The sequence below is a fragment of the Pseudorca crassidens genome, chromosome 4 (assembly GCF_039906515.1).
Source record: "Pseudorca crassidens isolate mPseCra1 chromosome 4, mPseCra1.hap1, whole genome shotgun sequence".
NCBI lineage: Eukaryota > Metazoa > Chordata > Mammalia > Artiodactyla > Delphinidae > Pseudorca > Pseudorca crassidens.
In genome coordinates, this window is record NC_090299.1 from 18,762,606 (window position 1) to 18,786,113 (window position 23,508).

The 23,508-nt window shown below is 37.5% G+C and overlaps 1 long non-coding RNA gene across 1 annotated transcript; it reads right to left on the minus strand.

The window, feature by feature from the left end:
• Positions 1–4,454: 4,454 nt before the first annotated feature.
• Positions 4,455–23,099, minus strand: LOC137223435 (uncharacterized). Its single transcript, XR_010942870.1, has 3 exons — positions 23,033–23,099; positions 13,579–13,753; positions 4,455–11,091 (listed from the first exon to the last, which is right to left on the minus strand). It is a non-coding gene; the product is annotated as an uncharacterized lncRNA (long non-coding RNA).
• Between the last annotated feature and the right edge of the window lie 409 nt (positions 23,100–23,508).

Consider the following 23,508-nt stretch of genomic DNA (forward strand, 5'->3'; position numbering starts at 1 on the left):
GTAGTTCACTAACATAAGCGAAGAAAGAGGCCAGAGAAGGGGAGCGGGTTGCGTTGCTAAGAGGAAAAGGCTTTTCTTTTACTAGCCTGACTAACTTGAATTAGACAAAAGTGGAAAGATGAAGGGCCTCAAATCCTCATCGTGATGGAAGTATGTTAATGTCTTATTCTAGCTAAACTGTTAGGCATTTCTTGGAGGGAGGGTAGTTTACTGAAAATCCCAAACTACAAAATTGAAGTTAATTGCACTTTGCTAATTTTCAGTAGAATATAACAGGTACTACAGATTATCAAAATGTCCATCCACAGAACTTCATATACTGAGCACCTACTGTTTGCAAAGCATTTCAGTAAGTGCAGTGGGAGATACCCAATCTTCTGGCACAGTGAGGCTGATACATGGGGAGCACGAACAACACAAATACCAGCAGAAAGTGTCAAGGCCATAGAAGTGTAAAAATAAAGTTTCGTGAGATTTCAGATAAGGGGTAACTCAGCTTGAGGGTAGGCAGCGGTTAGGGAAAGCTTCTTGGAAGATGTGAGAATACAGAAATTCCTCTATTTAAGAACATATTTGGTTTCAAAAGATTATCCATCAGTGCACTTGTTCATAAGTCTCCAAGAGGTGTTTAACTCTAGATGCATTTCTAGGACGTATGAATCGATTCTTTGGAGCTTTAAAACCACGAGTACTCTTCTCCAGGCTGATGTATGTTCTCTGACATCTCTCTCCAAAATGGACAGGTTTTATCTGCTTTGAAAATCTGTTAAGACAAACAGCTCCCTTCCAGACGATCTTTGTGGGTATCCTAGGGAATGCTTAAAGCTACTGCAGCATGCATCAGGTTGCCACTTAACTTTGAAATCGAGTTAGATTTGAAGAAGCCTTGAACTCCGTGTCACACAAACCTGAGTATTCCAAGAGCAAAGGGATAAAAGCTAAGTCAAAATATTTTTGAACAGTAGCATCCAGAAATTTGGGGAACACCTACAAGCAGTTAAGGAATCTGTGTGCTAACAGACCACAGGTCCTGAGGACCTGCATCCCATGTACAATAACTACTTGTTTCCTAGTTCCTTCTAAAACCAGAGGAGGAGATGTCACATGAAATGGATAAGCCAGCTCTGGGAATCTAGGTCTCCAAGACAAATAGTGTTAATTCCAAGAAGACATCATTAAGAAAGTTGTCTCATGTTCCTACCCAGACTCTTCTCAACACACCCCTGTACACGTACAGAGAGACAGACAAAATATTCTTAGATGCAATCAATTTGCTCTCAGCTGAACCATAAGCACTCAACTTACATCCTCAATTTACCCAACTATAAGGATGAATATTAAAATAAAGATAATTTTGAAAAATAACTAGAACCAATAGGAGAATTCTATAAGATGATGGATACAAAACTCATTATTTTTAAAAATTATTAGTTTCCAGTGATAACTATTTAGGAACCATAAAGGAAAGAGGAATTTCCCTTACAACACCAAGGTAAATTACTTTGGAATTAATAAGAATTGTTCAGAATCTAAATGATGAAAAGTACAAAGGCTTAATGAGAACTTAAAAAAAATTTTAAGTGTTCCTGGATGGAAACATACAGTAAAATAACAATGTCAAATACCCCTAACCATACTTAAATTTTTTAAACAATATTAGTTTAAAATTTTAGCACCATTTTAAAACAATCTAACAATACTGTAAAATTCAATTGGACAAATAAACGTATAAGAATAGCAAATACTTTTTTCTTAATTGCAGGGAAAAAATCTGAAAGACTTTTAAGTGGACAAAAATGATTACTATATATCTTCAATGGAAAATTAGGCATTGTCTAGGTTATCTGATTCTGTGGGGTCTCTGTACCTTTGTCTTTGAGCAACTTTACAACTCTTGTAAGTTGCAGATAACTGTCATGGACTGAATTGTGTCCCCCCCCCCCCCAGATTGCTATGTTGAAGTTCTAACCTTCAGTATGACTGTATTTGGAGATGGGGCCTTTTAAGTAGGTAATTAAGGTTAAATGAAGTCATAAGGGTGGGTTCTTATAATGGAGTAATTAGGCAAGAAATGAAATAAAAGGATCCAGTTTGCCAAGGAAGAAGTAAATCTATCTGTATTTGCAGAGTACACAATCTTATATATAGAAAACCCTGAAGAATACACACACACAAACATAGACACACACACAACTATCTGAGCTAATAAATGACTTCAGTAAGGTTGCAGGATACAAGATCAGTACATTAAAATCAGTTGTATTTCTTAACACTAGTAAAGAACAATCCAAAAATGAAATTAAGGAAACAATTCCATTTACAATAGCATCAAAATAAATAAAATATTTAGGAATAAATTTAACCAAAGAAGTTCAAGACTTGTATACCAAAAACTACAAAACATTATTTGGAAGAAATTAAATAAGATGTAAATAAATGGGAAGACAGCTGTATTCACGGATTGAAAGACAATATTGTTAAGATGGTAATACTCAAATTGATCTACAGCTTCAGTGCATTCTCTGTCAAAATTCCAACTTCCTTTTTTGAAGAAACTGACAAGCCAATTATGAAACTGATATGGACAGGTGAAGGACTGAGAATAGCCAAAACAGTCTTGAACAAGCAGAACAGAGTTGGAAGACTTGATTTCAAAACTTTCTACAAAGCTACAATGTATAGGACAGTGTGATACAGGATTAAGGGTAGACATATAAATCAATGCAATAGAATTGAGAGTCAAAAAATAAACTCTGACATTTATGATCAACTGATTTTCAACAAGGATGCCAAAACCATTCAATGGGGAAAGAAGAGTCTTTCCAACAAAGGTGTTGGGACTAGATATTCACGTGAAAAGAATTACTTTGGACCCCTGCCTCACACTATATTTTTAAAAATTAACTCAACATAGATCATAGACTTAAATGTAAAACTATGAACCCTCTTAGATGAAAACATAGGTATAAATCTTTGTGACCTTGGATTAGGCAATGGTTTCTTAGATATGGCACTAAAGACGCAACAATAGATAAATTGTACTTCATCCAAATTAGAAAGTTTTGTGTATCAAATCATACTATAGAGAAAATGAAAGGTATCCAGAGAATGGGAGAAAATTTTGCAAATCATATATATGAGAGTCTAGTCTCCAAAATATATAAAGAACAGTTACAACTCAACAGTAAAAAGACAACTCAATTTACAAGTGGACAAAGTATTTGAATAGACATTTCCCCAAAGAATCTACAAAAATAGCCAGTAAGTATGTGAGAAGATGTTCAAGATAGTCATTAGTAAAATGTAAATCAAAACCACAATGAGTTATCACTTCACACCCACAAAAATAGCTATAATAAAAAACAAACAAACAAAAAACAAAATAACAAGGGCTGTCAAGGGTGTGGAATAATTGGAACCTTCATACAATGCTGGTGGGAACATAAATATAGAGAAGAGTCTGGCAGCTCCTCAAAAATTTAAACATAGAGTCACCGTATGACCTAGCAATTGCATTCATATATATATATATGAAATGAAAACTGTGTTCACACAAAAGCATGTCAATGAATGTTCATAGCAGCATTATTCATAAGAGCCAAAAAGTGGAAACGACCCAAATGTCTATCAATTGACAAATGGATAAACAAAATTTGGTATATCCATACAACGGAATATTATTTGACTCTAAAAACAAATGAAATACTGATACATACTAAAACATAGATGAACCTTGTTACAGTGGAATCAGAAAAGCCAGAAAGAAGAGCATGATTCCATGTATACAAAATGTCAAGAAGAGACCAAAATCCACAGAAATACAAAGTAGATAAAGGGGCTGCCAAGGGCTGGGAGAAGAGGGGGCTGGGGAGTGACTGCGAGCGGGTGTAGGGTGTTTTGGGAGTGACGAAAAAGCTCTGCAGTTAGATAGTGGTAATGGTTGCACCACTTTGTGAATATACTAAAAAGCCAGTAAATTGTACACTTAAAAATGGTGAATTTTATGGCATGTGAATTATCTTAGAAAAAAAATAAAGAAATGCATGTTGAAATAAAAATGAAAATTTTCTCCTATATAGTTGAGAGAAAAAAAGAAATGATATCACCCCAGGTTGTCAAGGACAGGGTGAACTGGAAACTTCATGAGCTGCCAGATGGAGGATAAATTATTGTAGCATTTTGAAAAGGCAGTTTAAAAGTGTGTGCATCAAGTCCTTAAATTTTTTTTCTTAGCAGGTTTTTTTTTTCACCCTATCACCTGGCATGTAGGATCTTAGTTCCCCAACAGGAATCAAAACCGCGCCCCCGGCATTGGAAGTGCAGAGTCTTAACCACTGGACCTTCAGGGAAGTTCCAAGTCCTTAAGTTTTTGAAATTAAATATCACTTAGGCCAAGTTTTGGTGCAAGAAATTTACTCTAAAGAAAAAAATCACAGACACGTACATTTAGCAACCTTGGTGTTTATTACAACATTGATTATAATAAGGAAAAAATGAAGGATTATCCAAATAATTAAAGGTGAACAAATTAATTTAAATAAATCATGTCATAGTCATAGAAACCAATGTGTTCCATGTAGCCACATAGACGGCTTTGTAGGAGAATTCATAACATGGAAAAGTACTTGCAATATACGTATTGTTAATTGAAAGTAGTTTACAAAACTATAGAATAATATCCCATTTGTTATATACTCCCAAACCCATATTAGAATGAGATATGTTTAAATGTTAGTACTGATACCTTGGATGGTCAAATTATTTTTATTTTATAAAAATAACCTCTGGCTACTCACTATTACATAAAACTTATTATCTAAAATTGTGTCTTGTTTATTTGTTTCCTTATATTATATATTATCTGTCCCCTCACTTCAACAGAATACAAAGTCCCTTAAAGGAGAGATCTTTTTGCCCTAAACATTGCTGTATCCTTGGACCTAGTGGCACTAAGCAGTCTGAACAAATATATATATATTTTAAATGAACACATGCACTAATTTCATTTTAGAAAGTTGTTTTTGAAAACCAAACTCCTCGTCTACATTATGTATGGGTGTGGTCAATGACTCTAAATGTTAACCGTTTTTGAATGAAATCACACCAAGCCCATTTCCTTATGAAAGCTTACTAAAATATACAAATTACTGACTTCTAAAGCCTGGTACATCAGAAGTCATCTAATCAGTTCTCGAGTCATCATTATGACCATCAGCTGTGGTATAATAGCGTGAGCACCTCTATCTCCATGAGACGTAAAAAAAGGTTACTGTTTATCTTTCACGCCCAGGTGGCAGATTCTGGTCTCACCCAGAATAATGATCTGTGCTTTATGTGGATTTTGTGTCCTTGATTTTTAAAAACAGATAAATAAACAAGGAACATACTGAAGTTCCTGAAATAGCCAAGGCTTAATTACGTCACCTTCGGTCAGCTTATTTTTAAATAGTGTATTGTCACTCTACATAGACAGTCAAGCTACAATCATGCACTATTTTCAGATGTCTGTGACCATATTAATCAAGTGACCAGTCTCCTCTCATAGGCTTTGATTTTGCCTTCCCAAGATCAACTCCTAAATTCAGAAAAATAAAAACTTCATGATGTCTTTTACCTTTAAATTATCTTGGGCTTCCCTGAGGGCCACTGGACAACCGCAAGGACTTGTTCTTCTACCTTTGAAAAGAGAGGGATGCTAGAAGTAACTAGGTTTATTCATATGTTCTATGTTTTTTAATTAGCTCAACCCTATAGTAAGAGTTGGATGACAAAGCTATTGAATCAGAGGAGCTCAGCCTTCCTTATATTAATTTCATTCAAATAAATTGTTGTTAATAATAAATATTATTTCAAAGATAGCCCCTTACAGAAAGACCCTGCTATTCCTTATCTTCTGTGTGGTCTGCTCAGATTAGAGAGATTCGAATATCATTGTCCATTTGTTCTTATTTGACATTAGTGTAAAGGGGACATCCTGACCGTCAATTCAAGGCACTTTTTTTTTTTTTTTAATGTGCAAAAACTAGCAGAAAAAAACCCCTGTCATCTTAAAGCAACTGTGTAAGAAGCAGGAACCTGAATTTACCTTTGGGACAGACTGCTCCTTAGTTTGGGGAAAGCTATATGAACAAACCCTTCAATTATATAAATTTAACACAAGTATCCACCACTAGTGCTGTCCCCCTCCCTGCTCTAAACCCAAGTCAAAAGATAAATGACAGGGCTTCCCTGGTGGCGCAGTGGTTGAGAGTCCGCCTGCCGATACAGGGGACACTGGTTCGTGCCCCGGTCCGGGAATATCCCACATGCCGCGGAGCGGCTGGGCCCGTGAGCCATGGCCGCTGAGCCTGCGCGTCCGGAGCCTGTGCTCCGCAACGACAAACTGGGAAATTATGCAGTATCTGTGACATCAAAGTTAAACTAAAAAACAAAGAGACCTTAAATATCAGTGAGAAACGACTCACTGGCAAAGGAACATGAACAAGTAGTTCATAGAAAAAGAAATATAAATAAAATATATAGATTAATACATAATTTTTACATAAAGAAGCCTTTTAAAATATATAAACAAAATATAAAACATTCGAGGGAAAGAAATACATTGTTTTATTTCTCAGATGGGTACAGTCAAAAAGTTTAACATATAGGATTAGAGAGTTGAAGGAAACAGGTACTCTCTTTCACTGCTGGTGGGAGATCGATCAACAATAGCATTCAATATTTGAAATAAGTGTATCTTTTAATTCAGCAATTTCTTGTCTAGGAATTTATCCTACAGACATATTCACACACATGCACAAAGATGTGTGAACATATATACTTCAGCTTTGCTTGTGGTTGCAAAAGACTGGAAATAAACAATAAAATGGTCTTCATTAGAGGCTTATGAAAGAAACTATGTGGAGTCATTCATTTAATGTTTTTTGAGAGCCCATCATTGCCAGATGCAATTTATAAAGAACTATTGCAGTTTTTTTTTTTTAATGAAGTCAATCTATATACATGGCTGTGGAATGATCTAGGTATACTGAAAAAGTAGAAAATAAGTGAAAAATGTAAGGCATATTGCAATGTGTTTAGCATGCTTCCATTTTCATGAAGGGAAAACATGCATATGCCTGCAATATATATTGGGTTGGCAGAAAAATGCCTTTGGTTTTTAAGTAAAAACAAAAGATAACATTTTTCATTTTCACCAAGAACTTGATTGAACAACATATTCACCCTTTTGTTCCACAACCTTCTGCCATTTTTCAGGCAACTTCATAATTCCATCTTCCCAAAACTTTTTATCTTTTTGAGCAGAGAATTGTTCTAGGTGCCTTTTACAGTCTTCCAGGGAATTGAATTTTTTTCCATTAAGAGAATTTTGTAAAGACTGAAATCAATGGAAATCCGAAGGTGCAATATCTGGTGAATACAGAAGATGAATCAGAACTTCCCAGCCAAGCTCTAACAGTTTTTGCCTGGTCATCAAAGAAACATGTGGTCTTGCGTTATCCTGATGGAAGATTATCCATTTTCTGTTGACTAATTCCAGACACTATTCATCGAGTACTGCTTTCAGTTGATCTAATTGGGAGCAGTACTTGCTGGAATTAATCGTTTGGTTTTCCGGAAGGAGCTCATAATAGAGGACTCCCTTTCAATCCCACCATATACATAACATCACCTTCTTTGGATGAAGACCAGCCTTTAGCGTGGTTGGTGGTTGTTCATTTCACTTGCCCCATGATCTCTTCCATTCCACATTATTGGACAGTATCCACTTTTCATTGCCCATCACAATTTGTTTTCAAAACGGAACGTTTTCGTTATGTAGATTATGTATATAGAGAACTGTATGCGGAAATACAGTCAAGAAGGTTTTTTTCGCTTAACTTATGAGGAACCCAAATATCAAAGTGATTCACATGACCAACCTGGTGCAAATGATTTCAACGTTTGATTTGGATATTTTGAGTATGTCAGCTATCTCCCGCATGGTGTAACATTGATTGTTCTCAGTTAATGTCTCAATTTGATCACTATCAACTTCAACTGGTCTACCAGACTGTGGAGCATCGTCCAGTGAGAAATCTCCAGCAAACCAGTTTTGACACATTCAATCAGTCACAGCACCTTCTCCATACACTGCACAAATCTTTTTTTGCGTTTCAGTTGCGTTTTAACCTTTCTTGGAATTAGAAAGCATAATATGCCGAAAATGTTGCTTTTTTCTTCCAACTTCAATATTAAAAGGGTTACACAAAAATTCACCAATATTGATAATTTTTTTAAAATACACGCTGATACGACAGCTGTCACAATACAATCTAACAAAATTGTTTCGAATGAAGTTAAAGACAACTAAGTGCTACTAGAGGCATCTTACAGAAAAAAACGAATGAACATTTTGGCCAACCCAATACGTGCTTTTATAGACAGAATATTTCAGGAGTGTCTGCCTCTAGGGACTGGAATCTGCAGTTAAAGGAAGACTTCTCATTGTACTGTTTTTGTACTACTTGATTTTTTTAAACCATATGCATGTACTAATTTTTCCTACTTATTTGAAAACATATGTAATGAGAAAAATATAATAATTTGAGGTAAAATTCCTCAATAAAAACCAGAAAGTAAATGCAGAGGGTCCATGAAGTAAAGATGCCCTGTGTCGTCTCTGGCCACGTCCTGTAGGATTCCAGGGACAGCTCTCTGCTGACTTCTGCACTCCATCTTATCCTCCCCAATGGAAAGTGGCTGCAGTTGTATTTTGAGAGAAGATCTTTGTAGGTATCCCTTCATCCACTTATTGCCTCGCTCCTCAAAGTTGGACTCTGAAGTATTTTAATTTTCAGTTCCATTATAAGAGATAAAACCAAAATTCATACTGAATATGAAGGGATGAGGGCCCAGAAATAGGCCACATCACGGAACAGGAGAGAGCAGGGATTGATTTGGTGCCCATTCCCCAAATGTCCACAAGGACATGTTGAGAATCTTCCTGGACTTTCTCAGGCAGCTAATGTCTTATAATTGGTTTCTTATTTCTTCATTTACCATTTCTATAAAATGAAGGAGTATTTTTTTAATGTGAGCTTATGGATGTTTTCCTTTTAAACATTTTTATTGACACCTTGAATTAGGTTTCTTTTCATTAGGTTTCTTTTCATTCTTTTTGTTGTTGGGTTTTAACTGGTTAAAAATTAACTTTGTACAATAATACAAAGTTATACAATATCTTTGTGAAAAATGCAAGCATTACAGATAATGGTGAGAGTATTCTTTGGACTCCACCCCCACTTCCTTCTTCTTCCCAGATAAAACCATTTTTCTCAGTTTGGGGTGTATCACTTCAGATTTTTCTTTGTGCATTTACATGCATATGTGTACCATAGAAAAGATACAGTGTTATTTAGTATGAGTGTATGTATCTTTACATAAATGGTATCACGTTTCCCTAACTTTCAGTAACTTGTGTTTTCGCTCAGTGTATGTCTTAGAATTCTTTCCATGATAATTAAACATGGATCTACCTTGTTCATTTTAATGGCTACAGAGTATTCCAGAGTCCTAAATTATTTCCTGACTGATGTACATTTAGGTTTTACACAAGTCTTGGCCACTACAAACAGTGCTGCGATGACCATCTCCATGTGCATATATTTAACTTTTTCTCCAGAGTTACCTAGCGATGGATTTATTGGGTTCCTGCATTTTCAACTTTAATTTTAAACTACATTGCCAAATTCACCTCCAAAGTAACTGTACTGTGTTACATTCTGGCCAGTGAACAGCGCTCGTGCCTTCACAGAGGTGCCATTCTTGCTAAAGTTTTAGCATCATAAAGCTGGAAATGCTAATTGGTAGTACAGATGATAAAATTAAAACTTAAAAGCCTTTCTACAACTTAGAAGGATTAAGGTAAAATTAGTAGATATAGTAAAGTTCTGCTTCTAAGTTTAAAAAAAGAATAAATTGAGCAAGTATAGCATGGCAGAATCTGGCTTAGAAAAAAGTCACGTAAAAAATACCACATGGAAGTTAAAAATTCAATGGCCTAATCCCAGGCCTACAATCCCCGTGTAAATCTATACCTCTGATTGTCCATGATTTGAAAATAAAGGTCATCATTGCTGTTGGTATACTGAAAAAAGAAAAATAAAAGATCACATGATTAGTAGAAACCAATAGGGTAAATAATTGCCCCCAAAACTACCATAACTGGGCTTCATTAATAGATGTTTAGTGAGCAGATAAGAGGGTACAATTTCTCTGAACTTTGAATACATCACATATGGAACATTAATATCTTTTTTTTTTTTTTTTTTTTTTTTTTTGCGGTACGTGGGCCTCTCACTGTTGTGGCCCCTCCCGTTGTGGAGCACAGGCTCCGGACGCGCAGGCTCAGCGGCCATGGCTCATGGGCCCAGCCGCTCCACGGCATGTGGGATCTTCCCGGACCGGGGCACGAACCCGTGTCCCTTGCATCGGCAGGCGGACTCTCAACCACTGCGCCCCCAGGGAAGCCCTGGAACATTAATATCTTAAGGGGACATTGACAAGACAGAGTTTTCAAGATAGGGTAACACTGATTACCATAATCATGCAAATTCCCACTTTTCATCAGGTTCTTTTATGCAAAGGCTGAATGAAAGTTCGTTACAGCAAGAAGCTGCAGAAACACTCTTCCTTCAGTTCTCCAAAGAGAGTTTCTACTTATTATGGACTCTTTGTCATCCTTTCTAGACACAGGAGAATGGACCACCATAGGGCTTCCATCTCTACAGTTCTAAGATTCTGTATCTTTTCTTGGATATACTTCTGTTTTCCCAGAAATGTTCCCAGACATCAGTAGCTTTAACCTGACTACATATGGTAATGTGTACCAAATTTAGAAATATTTTAAACTCCAACCCACCCAAACTGGCTAACTATAGCCAATGTTTATTTATGTTCAGAGGAGAGGATTGAATATTTTTCTCTTTCATCTCAGAGGAAGCATCAGCTTTATCGTAGTCCAATTTACTATATCTTCAGCCAAAACTATGACTTTCTTTGTAACTCTTCAGCCAATGACCTCAAGACTGACCTACAGCAGTCATCTCCCTGGGGATGAAAAAGGTTATTTAAACACTTCAGTCCCTAGTCATTAGGAGAATACAAAATTTCATTTCAAATTAGTGTTAAGGTCTTCTCACAAAAGTAATACAGAAAGGAGTAGTGATTAAAAAAAAAACAAAAAAACTGGAACCAGTGTTGACTAGACTTGAAATTTTCAAGTGTTCTCTCAATATTCCTTCTATGATCGGAAAATGCATTTCATTAATTTAAACTCTCCAAAACAATGTGCTGTCTGAAAAACTAACATTCTGACCAGTAGTTAACTAATAGAATAATGAAGTTATTTTAAAGATTCTATTTAAAACCATTGCAATTCAAATAGGCTGAGATAAAGTTAATGTTTTCACTATCCATGTAAAAGGCAAACATAGTTAGAAAAACAATCAATAATGTTATTATAAGGACAACTATTTAAAAACTTTAGCATTATGTATATGTACGAACAGCAAATGAGTACTAATTTCCAATTTTTCCTGTTTATTTATTATAGAGCATCTGGATATCTCTCTACCTTACATGTCTATTTAGAAAAACAATTTGAGGGGACTTGCCTATTAAAAGACAGAAGAGCTTAAAATTATAAAAATGAGCAACACATGTCACTTAAAAGGACAGTACTAATTGTACCAGGAGCTGGATCTTTACATTAATCGATCACTGAATTTAGCTCTAATCTTCCTGGCAGACAAGGCAATAAGGGAAATAAGTTGTGTTCTAAAATGTGTGCTATTTGATAAGAGCTCACGGAAAAGTTAACTCTTTCCTGGCATCAATTCTCTTAGAAATCTGTTAAGTGGCTCTTTATAAAGGGAGCAGTAAGTAACGTAAGGACCAATATTTTGAACTGTAATTTCGCCAAAGATTAAGAAAATATTCTTCAGATTTCCTTAATAAAGCCAAGTTCAACATTCAGTTGTAACTTGGTGAAAGCATTTCTGTAGAGGATTTTAAAAATGTATTTCAGAAACACTGTATTCTGTTGATCTAATTTAATACAAGAACAGATTTTACGTAATTTAGAAGAACAGTTGAATAATACACTCCTTAGGTCTTCTCTCTCAAATATCAGTTACCCCATGCCCAATTATATACTTATTACTATTATTATTTCTTACAACTACAAGAATGTTCATGAAGATAAGCACAAAGAAGAAAGTATTGCTGTAATATCCCTAGCCAGCAATTATAATGCTAACATTTTCTGGTGTATCCTTCATAGATGATGGATAAGGATAGAGATCTATAAATAGTTTAGTTTTTACCAAACTGGGTCACACTGGACACATTTTTATAACATTTTCCATTAACCAGTATATTATGAACATTTCTACATGTCATTAAGTATTTTTCTGTAGCTTTATTCTTAATGCCATCGTATTATTGCATTGCATGGATATACAATAATTTACTTAATCCACTGCTTGTGGACATTTAGGTAGTTCTCACTGTTTAAATTACATCTTACTGTATAATTCTAATTACTTTCTTAGGACTAATTCTTTGCTCTTATGTCCTTTTGATTTCCCTTTCATGGGGCTCATTGCACTTCTAATTATTTGTGTAATGTCTATTCACTCACTGATAGAATATAATTTCCAGCCCTTGATATAGAAGACACTCAATAAATAAATACTTCTGATTAAATAAATGAATGTTTTAAGACTTTGGGGTACATTTTATCAAGTTTGTTTGAAAAAGTTGTGTCAGTTTACACTTTTCCTGAAAGCATGATGAGAGTCCCTCTTTTTTCCATATTCACTTTGGGTATCATCTCGGGCATCACCTTGATGTGCAAAAAATGTCAGTTCACTAAATTACTGTGTTAATTTAGATTTTTAAATTTTTTCATAAGTTTGGCAAGTGCTAAGAAAAGGTCATTTCAATGTTATCTGGAAAGTGCCTAAAATACCAGTGTTCAAAGCAACACTCTCTGGTCCAAGTTACCAGATTCACAGACAATAACTTCAGGCTATAAATATTCCGAATTTTGACTCTTAGTCTGGAAAGGAAAGATTTTCATCTGCACAGAGGTGGACCATAGGGGTTCCTATGAGCCTGACATTTGGGGAAAGAGACAGGAAAAGCCAGTCAGGTACCTGTACCTTTTAATTGTTCTTTTCTGCTCATCACATTTCCATAGGACATGGATTTTTAAAGGAACAAAAGATAAAATATTCATTGACCGTTTTTCTTGGTCAATTATTATAAGCACTTAATTTAAATTTATTTTTCCTCTTAATGTGTTCACTTCTCTCCCCCATTTCCTGATACACTTTGAATAAATCCCACTGTGCAATCATATCCACCTCACTGGTATTAAGTACTGTTAGTGACATCAGTGTGTAGGCTGCAAAAAATACCTAACTTTTGAGAGGAGCTAGTCATGCAATTTGTGTCGCCCTGTTTTCACTTAAAGCCATCACATTAAAAACAAAAACAAAACCAAAATAAAAAAAAAAACAGAAAAATTACCTCACTCATCCTGAGCAAAATGACACAGATTTCTTCATTTTGCAGTTGCTGAGGGTGTCAATTCTCTTGAGAGTCTACGATCTAATTCACACCCATAAATCACAGGTCATGGCTTCTGATGGGTGATGGCGTCAGTGCCTAGGGTCAGCTCATTCTGATATTTCCAGAAGATGTTCTGGTATAATGATAAAACTTTCAAAGAGTAAATGGAAGTTGATACTTCAAGACAGCTGCTTGCAAGTGTACTTTCAACATCATTGTTCACACATAAAATGAAAAGGGAGGATACTAGCAATTTACGGCACCGAAACTGAGCTCTTTAAGAGACACAGCAAAAAGAAAGACCATGTGTTCAAGGCGTTGATATCATATAGTTGAGATAGGTTGTCTTGCACAGGATATGTCAAGAAGACCTGTTACTGCCCAAACCTCAAGTAGACCCTCAGTTTTCTCAGGGAATTCTACCATATTGCCTCGGTTGCTTAACACTTTCAACCTCTGAGACCGTTTCACACTTCTCCTTTTATCTTAAACTTCCAACAAACCCCATTCTTAGTTGACTCCTCCTTCTGCTTCTTATTTCACTGAAGGTAATGGAATCAATCAGAATAGAATTCCCTCAACTTCCCACCATCAAACAGCCAACCTACTTCTATCTGCTCCCATGTACTCTATGTGGCCCTTGACCTGCCCCGTGCCCACCTCCACCTGAGTATGGGCTCACATTTCCTCTCCCTTGCTGAAGGGTTGTTCCCCAGCATCAGTTTTGCTCCTTCCCAGTAGATCATAAAAATATGATCAGCATAAAAATATGTAGCTCTTTCCCTAACTTCATAAAAGTCCCTCCCTTCCCTTGGCCCAGACCTTTCCAGGTACCACCCCATTTTCTGCTTCCCTCTAAAGCAAAATTCCTCAAGGGTTGTCTAATTGTTGCTTCTTCTGCTTCCACCCATTTGTTTCTCTGTTTTGAGCCTTTGATTTCATTTATTGCTTAAGCAACTGTATGACAACAGAAGTGATGACTGCAAAAAAGACTTCATCCACATTCCACTAGCCTAAGACATCAGTTCTTGTTTTATTTGTGCTTGCTTTTTGTATTTGCTCATTGGTGTATGCCCTTTTTTACCCTGTTCCAATCATAGACTAGGAATATTTTTTTTATGCTACTCTCCTTGCTTAACAGTATAATTTCCTATCTTGCTACACAATTTAAAGAATTCTTATTTTAAGAATTAAATTTCATCTAGTTGATACGTGTATAATTCATTTCACCATCCACTATTTTGGGCCATTTAGATGGTATTTTACCATTGTTACAAATACTGCTTTGGTTAAGCACTTCATGTACCTAATTTACCAGTAGCCTTTGTATGAATTGTTTGTCCATGTAGATTGTAGAGAAGTCATTTAAAATGTGGTATAACTATCCAATGATATAGTGGCTGGTATTCTATCTACTATGGAAAAAGTATAAGATCCTCCGTAATATCATGTCACATCAAGTTGGACTTGGGATGGGAGGACGGTTGCCTCATCTTCTTCCTGGTTACACTTCACCACTGTTCTTTCAAGCCCTGATGGCATGGGTCATTCAGTGGCCATCTTCAAGATTCTCCAGGCCAGAAGTAGACACAGTGTCCATGTTCTGGTATGCCCCATACTTCAGGAGATCACATTACTCTCCCAAGAACTCTCTGTATGCATTACTTTGGTGGCATCACCTGACCATACCTGTGTGTTCTGCAACTCAGCAAGCATCCAGCCAAGGAACTGGACACAAGTCACCTCATTTACAATCTCTGTGCATCTCCTCAAGTGCTTCTCTCCAGGAATATTGTTTTCCTTAAGGCCTAAACATCACTCTTCCCCATCCCCAAATCTTTCTTTACACAGACTAGGGAGAGGAGGGTACTGGCTGATGTGCCCATTAGGAAGTCCTGCCGGGATATTCTGGCAGCTTGACTTCCAGATAGTTCTCTTATGGGAGAACATTTGTCTCCATCTGCTCCCCAGCACTGGGTCTAGCATAAATCTCACAACTTCTGGGTAATAGGAAATTCCTATTAACATCCTATTACTATTACATACCTTTCCTTTCTTCAAAGTTTTCCTTGTTGCTTTAATTTTGGTCTAGTGCTTGTAAACAGTATGTGTGGCAAGTATCTTGTCTGCTTGCTCCTCTGGACCCACTATTCACCCTTCTGGTCCCTGCAAAAGGGCTGACTTGTAGGGACCACACCAACTTCTTCCCTTGCTCTCTGGCTAAATCAAGGGAGGGAGACTGAAGTTAATTCTTGACTCCTTCCTGTGATGTCACCTCTATGACCTTCAACTAAGAGTCACTGCTCCTCTCTGGGTGTCCTACTCTACATGATTCTTTCTTTCCAGGTTCTGGGAATCCCACCCTCCCTTTGTCCTTTTGGGCCTCGGAGTGGGAACAGCCCTGCTGGTGTTCACCCAGTATCACACTATGCCTTGTACTTCCACTCCCCATGCACACCTTCCAGAGGAGGCCTTTCTCAAATTATCCTGTTTCCAATGTGTCATCTTACTGAGGCCCTGCCTGATACAGAATATAATCGAATTTGATTTTCAAACTCAATCTGAGAGTTTTTGCCTTTTGATAGGAGAATTTCACAATGGTAGTGAAAATTTATAGACTTAATTTTATTTCTTCCACTTTATTGTACATTTGTATACTTTCTTTTCTCTCTTTTCCTCACTCTTATTAGATTGATAAGGTTTCTTTTTATCTGTTTCTCCTCCACTCATAAATTGGATTTCCATTCTGCTACTCATAACTTTCCTGGCTTTAGAAGTTATTTTTATATTTCTATGGATATGTGAAAATTAAATAATGTCCTCCAACTTGCTCATTCCCTACCAGACATACATTTTTTCAATTTTACTAATAGTTGTCTTCCCAACTGTAATAATTACATCTTTCTATCAATGGATCAAAAAATAAGTAACAACTTTGCCTTCCTACCACACTCTATTACTAGCTTAATACTTCTCCACTTCTTCCACTGAAATGAAACCTTTAGAACATTTGACTGCCCATACCTTCCCTATTGTTTGCGGTATGTGGGTCTCTCACTGCTGTGGCCTCTCCTGTTGCGGAGCACAGGCTCCGGACGCGCAGGCTCAGCGGCCATGGCTCACGGGCCCAGCCTCTCCATGGCATGTGGGATCTTCCCGGACCGGGGCACGAACCTGTGTCCCCTGCATCAGCAGGCGGACTCTCAACCACTGTGCCACCAGGGAAGCCCAAATCTTCAGTTTGTATGAGATAATTATAGGATTTCAAACCCAGACAGTCATCAAGTTTTTCCTCATAGAATCTCCTGTTTCAAAATTCTTACCAGAGTATAATCTCCAGTTAACTGTCATATTCCATTTAGATATAATTGTAAATATTATGAAATTCATTGTTCATCAATGTTTCCTGAACTTTTCATCTTCCCTATCATGAGATTTGATTTTCATTTGGTTAGAAAATTTTCTCAGAAAGGTACACAGGTAGGATATTTTTGGAGCCTCTGCAACACTCCAAAACTTCTTTACTTTGCTCTCACATGGGGATGAGAACTTCCCTTGATAGAGGGATATTGCCAGTGGTCTGTAAATATAAATGCAAATTGTCTGATTCAACCAAGGTTACAGATAAGAAGTCTATTACTAGTCTAGTTATCTTTCCATTATCAATTGCCTTTGAAAGTTTTGTTCTTTGTCTAGAAGCCTTGGAAGATTTTCAACTATGATGCCAAATGGTGATTTCCTAAATCCATCATTCCTTCCACATTTATTAGTGAGTATTATATATATATAGTGTTGTATACTGTAAGGAAAAGCTTTTTCTTCTCATTCATTCATTCATTTTTGTATATTAGTATGAACTCATGGTTGCTTAATTTATTCAGTAGGCAATATCTGTTTCTATTGTTGTTTACTGACCCTCAAATTGTCCCGGATTTGCCTAGCCCCTTTAGGCTGGCTTTCAGTTCTTTTGACATATTCTCATCATTCTTTGAACACTTCTGTACTTTCTGGCACACACACAAAAATTTTCCAGGCTTATCTTATACTTTTCCAACCCCAGCCCTGGAATCAAGTATATCTTCAAAGAGCTTTGGGCTTTTTTTTGTTTTGTTTGTCTGTCTGTTTTTCTTTTGTTATATTTTTGCAGAGAATGGTATTTAGTAACAGATCTGAACAGTAGGTATTCTCAATGTTTTTGCAATGGCATTGCCCTTAGGCTCTCTCAATGGAAAGAGCTAGGGCATATATATCTACACACACACACACACACACACACACACACACACACACCTATATACATATACTATCGAAAACACAAACACAAAATGACTGATATATCCAATTCTGATTTTACATACTTCAGGGTTTATTCCAGTTTCCTCCCTTTCCATATTCGTAAATCCTTTTTCTAAGAGGGAGAAGCCTGGCCCCCATAACCCCAATATATTTGTTTGTTGGATCAACCCCCAAGGTAATCAGTCTCTTCTCATCCCCACTGCCCCCTGAGTGGGCATCCACTCACCTCGTTCTGCAATTGCCCACATGTACGGATGCTGTCCCTATATTGCGTGGGCGCACATGCCACGCCATTGCTACAACCCCACTCCATGCAAAGGCCTTTCTCATCCCTCTTAGGAACCACCTCCTTGCACTGGGCCACTAGCACCCACTGTCCAATGTGGATACTTACTTTTGCTCAATTTCACCTACTGGCTTTAGTACCATATTATTTAAGCAAGAAAGAATGAAGGAAAGAAGGAAGGAATGAAGGCAGGCATTTAGAAAAAAAAATTATCTATCTATACATATATGTGTATGTATACCTACATTTATATGTATATATTCCAAAACTCCCATCACCATAATTGATGCCCTTTCTTTTATTACTTTATTTTCTTTTTCTTATTACCAAAGCAGGTCATACAAGCAATGTAATACTGATAAGTGTAGGAAAGGAAAAACATTTTCTTCTACCCTCTCAGGTTTTGTATCTGGGAGCCTACAATTAAACTGAGAAAAGATAGATTAATAGGAGAAAAACTGTGTGTTTCTTTGTAGATGTTAATATTTTCACATGCATAGGGGCTTCAAGATAAAAGTGAAAACCCAAAGAATCCGTTAAACCAGTGGACTCATGTCTGTATCGTTTTTAACAAAGGGTAATAAATTGTGGAGAAGTGAGCAAAGGAAAAGGGGTTTGGGGCCTCTGTGGGTAGTAAACTGTGGAAAGATGACTAGGAAATATATGGGAGACAAAACTTGTTTAGTTAGGCAGATAAGAGCTATATTTCTCCTCTTCCTGGAGAGGAAAGCACATTTACAAATGGAAATTTATATCACCTTTACAAAGGGAAATTTATGCCCCGGTTTTAGGTAAAAAGGGGGAGGCAAAGAGTTCTTCCTGTGTCACCTCTTCTCAATTGCCTTCAGCTCAAAATAATCCTTATGCCAAAGTAGCATATTTTGGGGTGGTATGTGCTGATTCCTTTCACAAGCAAAAAGAAGAAAGTAAAGAGTACTTATAACTGGGCCAGCTGCATGGGCATGTGACCTGTGCAGTCACACAGAGCCCTGCACCCAGAAGGCTCCTGCACTTGGTTCAATGCCCTGCTGTCACCATCCTGAAATTCTTAGCAATTGTTGAACAAGTGTAGGGGAGGGAAAAAAAACATTCCCTCTACCCTTTTGAGTTCTTGGTTGAGGCCCCCTTGTTAATAAAAAACAGGTTAACAAGAGAGAAAAACAAACAGAAATTTATTAACATGTATACGTCATGTATATGTGGAAGATACCCAGGGAAAATGAGTAACTCTCCAGATGGCCCAAGCCACTACCTTAAATTCCATCTTCTGCTAAAGACAGGGAGAGACCAGTTATGGGAAGTTACCAGGAAAAGCCAGGTAAACAAGGGTAAAATTTGTTATGCAGATTGACGTCTGTGCCTTCTCTATTATTAGTAAGATTCTCTTGTGATTTAGTCAACCTGGGATTCCTGGTACTGAGAGGCACAGAGGTTTCCTTTATAAATGTAAATGTCCCTTACAAAAGGGTAACTTCTCTGTTTTAGAGCTTCTGCTGTGTCTGCAGGCTCTCAAAAATAATCAGTTTAAGGTAATAATCCCTGTGTCAAAGAGGCATATTTTGGGGTGGCATACTTTGCTACCCTTCACAAGGGTCCCTGCATTTTCATTTAACTTCCATCATTCCTTTCTAAGAAAGTATGCATGTTTTTATTTTTATATATTTTAAAATGAAATCACAGGTGCATATTACGTTATCTACTTTTCTCAGCTGAAAAGTTTGTTTTATATGTCAATATGGTATATGTTCAGCATTGTTTTTAATGCCTGCATAATATTTAATTTTATGGATGTACCATTAACTTATTTAACTAATTACTTATTACTGAACATATAGATTATTTCTACCTATTAAACATAGATTATTTCTAGCTTTCTAACATTACATTTGGGTTAATAGGTAGGCTTGGGTTAAAATCCTTCCTGCATCACTTACTAATTGTATCACCTTAAAACAAATTCATCTATTTGAATTTCAATTTCCTCATCTATAAAATGGGGAAAATAATAGACTCTCATAGTGAAACTGAGTTCCCCTAAAATCGAGTTCCCCTGCTGAGTTTATGACAAACCTCTCTATCTAAAACTTTATTCCCTTTTTTGCCCCATCCCTGTCCCTCTCAGGATTGAGGGGTATCAAAGAAAAGAGGGGATTGAAACCAAGCAGGACTCTGCAGGGCCCTCCCGGGTACAAAAACCCCTGTGCTCCATGTTTTCTTGTTTGTAAAAGAAGGCTTTAGTCTTCTAGACCTTCCCTCAGTTCAAAGAGCAAACTCAAGTAGTTACTAATTAGGAAAGTGAGGGAATTCAGAAACAAAGGAAAAGCAGTCAAGAAACAATAGTTCAGCAATGAAACAGAGTCCTAGTTTCTCAAGAGGTATACATAACAATCTGATGCGTATCTTTGAGTTGTTTTGTAGAAACAAAGACCTCTGTCCAGGTGAAGGATGGTGACTACATTCTGAGCACCAGCACTAGCCCCCAGACCGGTTGGAACCAGAAGGTTGATGATTTAGATTCCTGAAACATCACCTTGTCACGTCACCACCAACCAATCAGAAGAAAGCCCAGGAGCCGTAAATCTCATCCACATGTTGCCTTTAAAAACCCTTGCCTGAAAGCCAATAGGGAGTTCGGGTCTTTTGAGTGTGAGCTGCCCATTTCCCTTGTTTGGTGCCTGGCAAATAAATCCTGTACTTTCCTTCATAACAACCTGGTATCATTAGATTGGTTTTGCTGTGTGGCAGGCAAGCGGACCCAAGTTTGGTTTGGTAACAATAGTTATTTTTTTAATTTAAGGGTTAAATGAGATACTACATACAAAGCACTTTGTGCCTGGTACATAGTATTTGCTTAATTAACTTTTCCTCAGTTATAAAATGGGAATCCATCTCACAGTTTTTGTGATAATTAAATGAGTTATTATATGTAAAGTGCATATAATAAGTTCTCAGTAAATGTTAATCTGATTATCAACTATAAACCAATTCGGAGATGATTGATAATAAATTATCAATTAAAAGACCAAAAAGTGAAAAACAAACTCTTTCAGTTATTTATAAACAGACAAAAATACTTTAAAAATTTACAAATGCTTCTTTGACCCAAATATCTGAAACCAAGAGGAATTATGTGCCCAAACCTTAGTTTACTCTGGCAAGTTTCTGGAACACAATGGATAGTTGTACGTTTTATTTAGATTACTGGGCCCAATTTCAATCATGCCACTGTTGAAGAGGGAAAATTTTCCCCTACCCTCTGGGTTCTTTTGGCTGGTGTAATAATTAGATTGACACAAGACAAATAGGAGAAAATCAAATTAAATTTTGTGTGTTCAGAGGTCTCATAGATATGGAACCTAAAGAAATGACCAGAGCAGGCAGCTTTTATACTTTTTAGACAAAGAAACTACACAATTGTGAAGAACTGACAAGACACAGAACTTTGGGCTTGGGGTAGTAAAGTAACAAGTGTTGTTTATACAGCCTTCTGAGCACTGACTTCTCTCTCTCTGGTGATAAGAATGTCTCCCTACCTCCTGGTGCAGGGAGGGTACCTTTCACACGGGGGATTTATTTCCTGCTTTCAGGGAGACAGAGGAGGGTCAGAGTGTCCATCTTGTATTGGCTGTTTCTTAAGTAATTCAAAATAATCGATATGCCACTTTGCCACATTTGGGGGCAGCCTGCCCTAACACCATTAATTCCAGTTTTAAAACCAGAACAATATTCCCTCTTCATCTGTGTTTCCTACAGTGAAGAAAACTAACATTTTCCTTTTACTCGTTCCATATGACTCTTTTTATCTAGCTCTCAGACATATTTTGGACTAAATTCTTATGTCTTTTAAATTCTTCTCTAGTAGTAGACATTTGGGATGTTTGCTCGTGTATCTGGACCGAGGCCAAATATTCATCGCTGCCTATTTTAAGTATCTTGAACAAATTTAAAGTGGTTTCTCTTCCTATTCTTTTCCATCTTATTCTCCTCTCCAGGGTCCAGATCCTGCAAGTCTGGACATGCCCTTCGAGGTGCAGCCCCAGGCGAGGTGAAGTGATCTAGGGATTTCCCTACCAAGCCTGAAACTGAAACCTCTAAAAACTCATCTTGATTTCTTTCCACATTCCTTTTCATTTGCCTTTCTGGCACAGTCCTCCTTTTTAGAAAACTTCTTATCCCTCCAGAGCCTCTAAGCCGGCTGCACGTTTCCGTGCCTCTGGTCTTGCAGTCCCATCTCAGCTGTGGCGAGGTTGTGCCCTCTCTTCTGAAACCCTCCTTGTTTCAAAGGCTCTATTATTTAGTGGGAGGCATCGTTGCCTCAGGGAGGATCAGCATTATTAAGGCAGGAATGTAAAAACAAAGAAAAAATTATTGTTCAGCTTTTGTGTTTCAAGAACAGACTTTTGAAACCCAGAGCTGAGACAATAGTTGTGAAAGAAAAAAATATATATATCAGGGCTTTTTGAGGGAGAAAAGGTTTTTTCAGTTCCAAAAGGTTAGTTTACAGTATCAATTAAAAAAATCCCCTAATGAAGTTTAACAGAAAAATTACCTTGTAAAGAAAGTAGTTGAAGAACCTAGCAGGCCAGAGAGTAGAAAAGTGTTGCCCCAGAAGAGGGGCGGAAAGTGCCTCAGAGCACATGGATGGTATGTGGGTCAGAGAAGGCGTATGTCCCACTTCCTTAGGGGTTGAAACCTTGGATGGTAGCTGAAGAGACTCTACTGACAAGTTTTCAAAATGCCAAGATGGGGAGCCTCCTGTCCTAAGATGGCGCTCTGGGATGGCCGGAAGCCTCATAAGACCCACACAGAGCCTGGTGCAGGCTTACTCACCTCACTCACCCGGAAAGGGGCAGCGTGCAGCCAGTGCTTCCAGGCCCTGGGAGGGATGAGAGGGGTGTGTGTGTGTGTGTGTGTGTGTGTGTGTGTGTGTGTGTGTGTGTGTGTGTGTGTGTGAGAGAGAGAGAGAGAGAGAGAGGGAGGGAGAGAGACAGAGAGAGAGAGAGACAGAGACAGAGAGAGAGACAGAGACACAGAGACACAGAGAGAGAGGGAGAGACAGAGGGAGAGAGACAGACAGACAGACAGACAGACAGACAGGGAGACAGAGAGAGAGAGAGAGAGAGGGAGAGAGAGGAGAGAGACTGCAGGGCCTCAGGGCTGGGACTCAGAGGGGCTACTACAGCACTGATTACACCTGGGGATCAGATGAGTTACCAGATCCCAGTTGATGATGACCACCTAAAGACCACATGGGATGGCATATCTGTGCACCACCAGTGTCAGTAAGTGCTGATATATAGAGACCT